We start from the raw sequence: 10,000 nt of genomic DNA on the forward strand, positions 1-10,000 counted from the left end.
TAATAGTGTGTTAGTAAGGATTTACTACTTAACCCCTGGAATTACCTAGCTTGGTGCATTTTGGTCATGCTAAATATTTGTCAAATAAAATCAAAATGATGTAGCCTGTTTATCTACTTCTAGGCACTTAGCACTGAAATATTAGGTCCCTAATTAGTCAAGGTTATTTGAATCCCCTTTAAGATATATAACCTTAGGTTACAGGCTACCGATAATAGCTATCCTAGTTTTAAAATAATTTTTCCTAAATCGACTAGGCTAATAGCTCAAGTAGGCTAATGCCTAGAAAATTGCAGACACCGCTATCTTAAAAGATTAACTAAATTAGTAATGCATCATGGTGTAGTTTCTTAGTTAAACCTCCAAAAAGAATGACAAAATTTGTTGAAAACGGTTCTCGCTTTCATAAAAGAAGGCTAGCATGGATCGTGTATCGCGCCAACCAGGAGCTCTGCAAACACGGGACAGCCCAAAAAAAAAAAACAAAAAAAAAAAGTTTCCGTTTTCAACAGAAAAATTTGTTCTACAGTTTTTAACCCTAAAGGTTTCCATTAATTCTTAAAATAAACACTTTCAACATTCTGGGATTCCATGATTCTGGAGAACGATCTCAAAGAAAAAAATTTCTCATACAGAGGAGCACTGGATGAATAGACCTACGTCTGTGTTGACCAGAGAAGTAATGGATTTTGGTGTTTCAACCGCCCGATCATAAAACAAGATAGCCGATGTGCATGCGCAATAGTTCCTTCTACAGGTTTTGACGTAGGAAACTGAGTACAGCTTCGCTGAAGATGGAGATAAAATGCCTTCGTCTTTGAGTCCATTATACTCTATCACTTGTCATACTTCTTCTTCCCAGCTTGTTCCCATTTTTATATGGGGGTCGCCGTTTCGGACGAGCCGTTTCCATCTATTTCTATCTTGTGCTTCTGCCTCATCAATTCCCTTCTCATTTAAGTCTCCTCTCACACAGTCCTTCCATCTCTTTCTTGGTCTCCCTCTTTTTCTTCTTCCTTGCACCTCCACCCCCATAGTATGTCTCCCAGCGTGGTCCTCATCTCTCCTCAACAGGTGTCCATACCTTAACCATCTCAGCCTCCCCTCCTGCACTTTCTTTGATACTTCCACCACCTTAGTTGACCCCCTTATGTAGTCATTTCTGATCCTATCCACTCTTGTTACCCCAGACATCCACCTAAGCATTCTCATTTCTGCCACATCCATCTTCTTCTGCTCTGCTTTTCTCATGCTTGCTGTTTCCGTACCATACAGCATTGCTGTTCTTACCACCGTCTTGTGAAATTTTCCTTTTAACCTAAGCGGCACTCTTTTGTCACAAAGAACTCCCGAGGCCGCTCTCCAGTTGTTCCAGCCTGCCTGTACCCGATGTTTTACTTCTTCTTCCATACTTCCTCCAGCGTTAACAAAAGATCCCAAATACTTAAACTTATCAACTCTCCTTACTTGCTCTCCACCAAGCTGAATACTTTCTCTATCATCCCCCTCAGTGGTGGTACACATATATTCTGTCTTGGATCTACTTATTCTCATTCCTCTGTCCTCCAGTACTTGTCTCCATCTTTCCAATTTCACTTCCAGATCTTCCCTGCTCTCTGCACACAGAACAATATCATCCGCATACAATATGTTCTCATGGTACTGTCTCCCTTACTTCCTCTATTATAACATCCATCACTATGTTAAAGATAAATGGGCTCAGAGCCGACCCCTGGTGTAATCCTACTCTCACCTCAAAACCTTCTGTCTCCCCAACACTGCTCCTCACTCTGGTAAATACATTCCGTACATCTCTTGTATCAATCGCACATACTTCTCTGGCACCATCTTCTCCCTCAGGCTCCTCCATACCTCTTGTGTCTCGGGACTCTGTCATAAGCCTTTTCAAGGTCAATGAATACCATATGTAGGTCCCTTTGTCTTTCCCCAAATTTCTCCATTATTTGCCTCAGACAAAATATACCATCTGTTGTTCCCCTTCCCTTCATAAATCCCATCTGCTCTTTACCTATTTGTACTTCTTCTCTCAGTCTAGCATCTATCATCCTTTCCAGTATCTTCAAAGTGTGGGACATCAATTTAATGCCCCTATAACTACCACACTCTTGGACATCGCCTTTCCCTTTAAAAATTGGGATCAATATACTCCCACGCCACTCATTTGGTATCTTTTCCTGTTCAAGGATCTTTATCATAAGATCGTACAGTATATCCACTCCTTCATCTCCTAATGCTTTCCATGCCTCCACCGGGATCATGTCTGGTCCGGTTGCCTTCCCATTCTTCATCTTCTTCAGTGCATTTAGTACTCTTGCCTAGAAAACCTCATTACCATGCCAATGTTCACTTGCCCATCCTTCTTATAGTCTATTATTTTCTTCATTTAACTTAACTTTTCGAAATATTCTTTCCATCTCTTCACAATGTCTTCCTCCTTTCTAAGCACTACACCCTCTTGATCCTTTATTTGTTTGATATGTGTTATATCTTTGGTGCTCTTATTTCTAGCCTTTGATAGCTTGATCATCTTCTTTAATCCTTCCTTTGTCCCCAGCTCATTATACACATCATCATACGAATTTGCTTTAGCTTGGGGCTACCACCTTTTTCACCACCTTGTTTTTCTCTCTGTACCTATTTCTGTCTTCCACTGACTGTGACTCTTCCCATCTTTTCTTGCCTCCTTCTTATCTTTTACTACTTTCTCAATGTCTTCATCCCACCACCCACTCTCCTTTTCTTCCCATATGATACCAGATGTCTCCTCCTACCGCAGCTCCTTTCCATGCCTTCTTATTACTGCTGCATTTCGTGCCCACCATTCTTGAACATCTTCAACTCCCTATATCAATATCCCCTCCAAAACCCTCCTCTTAAACTCTCTCTTCTTATCCCCTTCCTTCTGTAATTCGTACCATTTAATTTTCCTTATCCCTTTAGCTTTGTTTTTCTTTCCCTTTTCAACTTCAAGTCCATACATAGCAGCCTGTGTTGGGGGGCTACATGGTCGCCTGGAATAACTTTGCAGTTCTTGACCCTCCACCAAGATTTATCCTTTTATACAGTGAAATAGTCTATCTGGGAGAATCTTCCCCCACTCCTATATGTTATTAGGTGTTCCCTTTTCTTCTCAAAGAATGTGTTTACCATTGCCATGTCGAATGACACAGCAAAGTCCACTACACTCTCTCCTTCTGGGTTTCTCTCCCCAACCCCAATTCCATGGCCCCCATGCACCCGCCCAATCGCCTCATTTTCACTTCTGACATGGCCATTCAAATCTGCCCCAACTATCACCCTCTCAATGCTCTTCCAGTTCTTGCATTATTCCATCCATGTCTCTCCAGAAATTTCCCTTCTCTTCTTCTGTGCAACCAACTTGTGGTGCATATGCGCTTATAATATTCAGAATCTCTCCTCCATAACATATCTTCAATCTGATGATACGGTCATTCTTTCTACGCACTTCTATTACCGAGTTCTTTAGTTCACCAGACAGTACTATGCCAACTCCATTTCTACCTTGTTTATTTGCTCCACATAATAATAGCTTATATCCATCTCCCAACTCTTTAGCTTTATTTTTCCTTTCCACCGCGTTTCTTGCACACACACAACATCTACTTTCTTTTCTCTCATCAAGTCAGCCAATTCTCTACCTCTCCCAGTCATGGACCCAACATTTAGCTGACATACCTCTGAACCCAATGTGATCTCGCTTCTTTAGGCTGCACCCGCTCCTGATGCAGTAGCCCTCGCCTTACCACAGAGTTAGGGCGATGTCTCTGTGCGTCGTTTACGGAGTACGCCCTAGCATTACCTCTTTCCATATTTCGGCTCATTCCATTTTTGGTTTTGGCACAGATTTTTACAGCCGGATGCCCTTCCTGACACCAACCCTCCCTATTTATCCGGCTTGGGACCGGCACCCATAAGGACTTGGTTGCCCCCCCAGGTTTGGTGGCTAGGTTATATCACTTGTCATACTGTTTATCATTATGGCATAATACCCAGCTACAAGACCAGGCTAAAAGATATTTCTGATCACCATGGGGTGCCGGCACACACCATGAAGGGTAAATCCTTGATGACGAAATAGCGACTACGGTATCAAAAGACAAAGAATAATTTGACAAATGTATACTTTCATTCAGGACGTCATAATACATATCAAGATGTCAGTTTTTCATCAATGTTTCTTCAAGCCTCGCGGATAGTCAGTCCTGAGTTTTTAGATCAAGAATTTTTGTTAAAAAAAAAACATCAGAAATTTAGGAAGAGACCTGTGCTGTCCAACCCATATTATGGATATTTGTTACGATAAAGCTATTAAGACATATGAAAAAAAGAAGTTGTGCCCTCAAACACCCTTTGTTTACCTCATTTTATTTGATTTAGAACTGTAAAACTCTAAAATTGTTTAATACACAAACGTATCCTTTACATACAGTAATTTTTAAAAAATGCATATAGAAAATAGCCCCTCAAAAGATAGCAATATTATATACAAAAATCCAATGTTTGGATTGTGATTTATTTTACTTAGGTCAGACCATTAAAGAATTGGAACCCCAAATTAAAACAAATACTCAGTAAGAACAGGTCAGACTAATAATGCTTTATTTTAAGTGATAAGACCCACAGACTACACTGGTACGCAAAGCCAAATACTGCTCGTTGTAATGAAACTCTTTCAAGGAACTTTAACTATTTCAGGTAATTTATTAGAATCTTTTTGGATTCGTCGTTAACCTGGGCGAATAATTTTAAATGTAAGTCTAGGCTTATTTTCTTTTGACCCGGTCATTCAACAATGTTTCAGAAGGAACTGAAAGGTAGAATGAGGATTACCAGAAGTAGATTTCAGTTTTAATCTGTTGACTGTTTTATGACCTCCAGACCCTTTGTATTCCCCTAGGACTTGTACCCACCATATATATAGGCCCTTGCTTGGTAATAAGGCGAAAGTATTTAGTGTCACCAGTGTTTCAGTTTTCCTTCGTGGCTGTAACTTTGTTCATATAATCATCAGTTTTTTTTTATTTCTTCATGATTTAAAATCATGCACACACACACACACACACACACACACACACACAAACACTATTTGGCAGCGTTTATAGTGTTATTACTTTTATAAAAAAAATATTGCAGTTGCCACAAAAATAGCAACAGTTTAAGCAATGAATTCTAATTCAGGGCATCTAAATACCTTTTTTTTTACAGACAGAAAGCTGAAATATGGCAGGAACTGGACTCGTTAGTGACTGTGGCGTGGCTGTCACCGCCACAGACCAACATGCTATTGATTATCATAATAGCTGTGGTACTGCTATTGTTCTTAATGATGATTGCTGTCTACATGTAAGTTTTGTCTTGCCCATGTCTGTTTCCAGTTCCACAATAACAATGAGAATTGTTCACCAAGTTTAAAAATTTACCATTTTTCTGTTAGAATAATTAGTTTCATTGTTAAAGATTGGAAATTTTTTAAAATTGTATTCTTGCTTGTATATTATACATATACAGGCAGTCCCCAACTACCGTAAACACCTTTAAACAATGCTTAACGGTGCTGTAACTTGTTCATGGTGTTGTAACAGCACTGCAACTCAATTACAGTGCCGTAAACTACTGGATAACCATTCTTTGTAAATTTATTTATTTGAAATAGCACCCTGAGCTGGGAACACCATAAGTCGATAACACTGTGACTCAGGATTCGATATATTTATATATATATATATATATATATATATATATATATATATATATATATATATATAAAAATTTATTTTTTAGTATATGAATTATGGTTATTGCTCTTATCAATTAAACCAAAAGAGGGAAGGGGGAAACAGTATATTTTTTATATTGTCTCCAACACTATAAGAACACTAATGGTTTTGGTAGCACACAGCAGAGTTATTTAAGCAATGGTTAGCAATCAAGGTATGTAGAGTTCATTTGATTCTTGCTAAGACCAGAGGTAGGTCATATATTTAAAAAATGATCTCAAAAAGATGTGGTTGAACTTATCTGGCTTTTATAACCCTTTACAGAAAGTTGTGTTGTTTTTCCATTTCAGGAAATCCACTTTGAGAGTCTGACCATCACATTGGCCCATGCTTCCTTAAACAATATCCAATGCTTCCAAGTTGATATTGTTGTTAGTGTTACTCTTTTAAAATTAAAAATGCAAAGTTTTTATCATTTGTGCTCTATTAAATTCTGGGAAAGGGTTTTACTAGTGAATCCACTAAACTTGTTGCATTCCTCACAACATATCATCTATACTATGCCAATATCATCTGGTGTTTCTTTTTGCCACCTGTTCCCATAAACATTAAATGACCAAAGATACTACTGTATTAAGATAGTTGAAATATAAATGATTTTCTCTTTCCAAAGTTTGTTGTGCAGTATTCTGGCCTCTCAACAAGGATGAAAGGAAATCTGGTTGGTTTTATGGACCACTTTTCAGTGACATGGCTATGATATATGAGGAACAACAGTTTCTCATGAATTATTTCAAATTCCATATCCTTAAATTTAGAAGAATAAATCTTTATGGTGCATATAAATAAGTTGCTTTCAGGTGTAATCTGTGCTCAGATATGACTAAAGAAAAATATGTAATATATCGAGAAAATGAGCTATCTACATATTGTGAACTCTTAGGTTGTGATATCCCTTATTATCCCAGAAAGGAATTCTGTTGTCTTTCATCGCAAGCTACATCAGATTTAATAATTTGTTCAAGTCATTTAATTTGTGCATATCAGATTTCAGGAAGTTGGAATATCCTAGACACGTAATGAAGACCATCTTTTTAGATTTAATGGCTTTATTATTTTGTTTTTAAAATACTCTCTGTATAGATTTGCTAGAACTCACTAAAGAGAACTGCCCACGTTACAGCCAAATTTCTGTATAATATCCAGACAAGATGAAAAATATGTTGCTGAAAATGCATGGTTTCGCTAATTTTAAACTTTTCCAAGTCCTTTTCCTCATCCAGACATCCCTTTTCAAAGTTGGGTTAGCCTCCTTCACCGCCATACTGTGGCATTTTACTTGTGATCCCATAAACTTCCTTTGCCGTTACATTCTTCAACCTCTTAATTGTTCATTGCACATTTGTCAACATCCCCTTTCACAAGTATTCTTAGCCTTACACTTAGCTTTTTGATTCCTAAGTCATTCAATTTTGCCCCTTTTCTGACCTCCATCAACCCTAGACAACATTAACTTCAGATAGCATCCCTCCAAATCCATCTTTTATTCTAAGATCCCTTCGCTCGTCATCCGTCTTTCACAATTTACTTCCCTCAGAGCAACTTTTTATTCTTTTTATTACAGTGTTACATTGTTCTTTCCCTCCTCTCTATCTTGACTTGCTTCAACCACATAATGATCAATATTGCCTGGCACTCCTTTTATGAGATATACTTATAAATATTCTTTGGAGACCATATATTTGTAAGAATCAAGCCTCATCCCAGATATATTTTAATTCCTACTAACAACACCAGCTTCTGTGTCATCTACCTTTGCATTCATACGACCTAATACAAAAATTCTTTCATGTTCTCCAGATTCAGACTTTCAAATAGATTGTCTTTCACTGTCATTCTTTTCCTTTCAAGGAACTATTTAGTACACTCACTATTTTAACTTGCATTAAATCACCCACCCCCAGAAGTCTTACACTACAAATGCTACTCATTCTCTGGCAGCACCCCTTTCAACTACCCTGGATATGATGGGTTGCAAGAGACATCCAAGCTGCTCTTAACTAAAAAAAATAAAACATCGTGAACAGTGCTCTCAAAAATGAGGAATTTAGGAGCGAGTTTGCTTTTCTGTGAATGATAGCAAACCTTTAAAACATTTATTAGTATTTTATTTCTTTCCCAATGAAATTCAGTATCAGTACACAGCCTGAAAGCAAACCCCATGCTATGAGCCATTTGGTGACTGCTCTGCCACATGATTTGTAATAATTCTGTCATTTTCTTTTCCTTGAATCCCAGTGGAACAAAGTGTGATAGCCATTTTTGTTAGGTGCCTATGCATGTATATGTGTTTAATGTGAGCTATTGTTGCTACAATACTTTGTATGGTCTATCTTGCAGAAGATCTGATGAGGTCATGTTCTAACCACCCTTTTTTATTATTATTATTTCATTAGATATAAAAACCCAGACAAACTAGTTCACATCAGATCCCGAGTAATGGCAGGTAAGTTTTCTTTCTTATGTTTATTATGATTGTCTTTTATGAATTGACATTCTTGTTATGGTGCTATTTTGTGATTCTGGTAGGAACATCATGCCAAGTGTCTGTAATATTAATAAAGAAATATCCATTTTTAATTTTTTTTTTGCTCTGTTGTGCCAATCAGTGATGCATTCTTTTGAAGCTTTTCTGAAAATATACTCATTTGATACTGTACATTTATGTATTTAAAATTTTGCCTATCTTCCTTTTGCATGCACATGTCAAGCTTGCTTCATATGGACACTTTTTCATTTTGGATAATAACAATCAGATTAAACCAAGATTCAGAGTCTAGATTAGATTTTGAATAAATGTTTTTTAAATTCAGAGAATATAGAATTTCAGATCAAAAGCTTATCCCTTTTCTAGTTAAAGAATTTATAATTGAAATTACAGTATGAAGAATAACAAATGCAGATGCTTAGGAACTCATTTTTCTATTTAAGCAAAAAGCCAGAAATGAGGAATATTTTGGTACTACACACTATGGCCATGAGGAAAGTGAAACAAGCAGACCTCTATGGTATTTTCAAGCAAGCTTCATACAGTAGAACAAAAATGACAAGAAGACTCAGTTTTATTAATAACTAAGGTTGAAGAGTACGCTATAACCATTTTAATATACATACAAATGTGGTTGTATGATTGCAGACTCGAAGAGATTTTTGAAAACAGTATTTGTATATCTTGTTATTACACTACTATGGACTGATAAACCACGTGTTTTTCCAAGTTTTAGAAAAAGAGCAATATTCTTTTGGCCCTGTTGTAACTGAATATTTTTGTCAGTTTATTCTGGCATTTAATTCCTACATGTAAGATCCAAATAAAGTTATTCAGTTATTAAATAGGATTTTATAAACTGTTACTACCATATTGAGGACAATTTCCATTAAGCATGGTTTTTTATTACACTGATTATATGAAAGGTTACATTTACTTCAACTTTTTTAACAATTTGATTGACTCAGATTTGAAGAACTTATACAGAGTTCTTGGGTAATTCTTTCATTTTGTCTCTGCTTTATTTTAGCAAGTATCCAAAATATGAGCTGGATAACATGAGTTCCTACCAATTTTTCCAATTTTCTAAATTCATTATCCAGGAATAGTAAAGGTCTGACAACATGTAGTGCTCGCAAGAATATGGACAGAACATAGATTGTTATAATTAATATGATGTACTGAAAAATAATCACTGAAGTTAAATTATATGCTGCTGTTTTTGTACATTGTATTTATACTAAAAACATTCATGTTTGATGACAGTATTCAAAAAGGGAAACAACTCTTATCTTTCTAGCATCAATATGATAGATGGACTTGTTCATTCAATTTTTCCAAGAGGTTGTTTACATCTACAGTTTTAAATGTGAGAGGATTAGTGGAAGGGTTACCCATTGCCACTACAACACATTTAATTTTTCCATTAGGTCTGTTGAATTAATCATGGAAATAACAACTTTTTAAGACTAAACTGTATCGGAAAGAGCCTACAGAGATAATTTTAGGTCTCAAAGGATTATTTTCTCCATGCATTTTAACCAGGCTGTATGAATATGGTGATGATAGAGAATTTGTGAAAAACGGACACACTAGTTTTGTTTTTGTTCAGTGTTCATCTTACAGTACTGTTGAGTTACTTCAGTACTTCATAGATAAGAGGTTTTTGTTTAGTGTTGTGGATGTATTACTA

At 36.5% G+C, this 10,000-nt stretch overlaps 1 long non-coding RNA gene across 1 annotated transcript in view; it reads left to right on the forward strand.

The window, feature by feature from the left end:
- Positions 1 to 5,249: 5,249 nt before the first annotated feature.
- LOC135217186 (uncharacterized) overlaps positions 5,250 to 10,000 on the forward strand; it is an 8,305-nt gene continuing 3,554 nt past the window's right edge. The window contains exons 1-2 of the long non-coding RNA XR_010315075.1: positions 5,250 to 5,385; positions 8,216 to 8,265. This is a non-coding gene — a long non-coding RNA (uncharacterized LOC135217186). The remainder of the gene's footprint in view (positions 5,386 to 8,215; positions 8,266 to 10,000) is intronic.

Source organism: Macrobrachium nipponense, chromosome 7 (genome assembly GCF_015104395.2).
Source record: "Macrobrachium nipponense isolate FS-2020 chromosome 7, ASM1510439v2, whole genome shotgun sequence".
Classification (NCBI taxonomy): Eukaryota; Metazoa; Arthropoda; class Malacostraca; order Decapoda; family Palaemonidae; genus Macrobrachium; species Macrobrachium nipponense.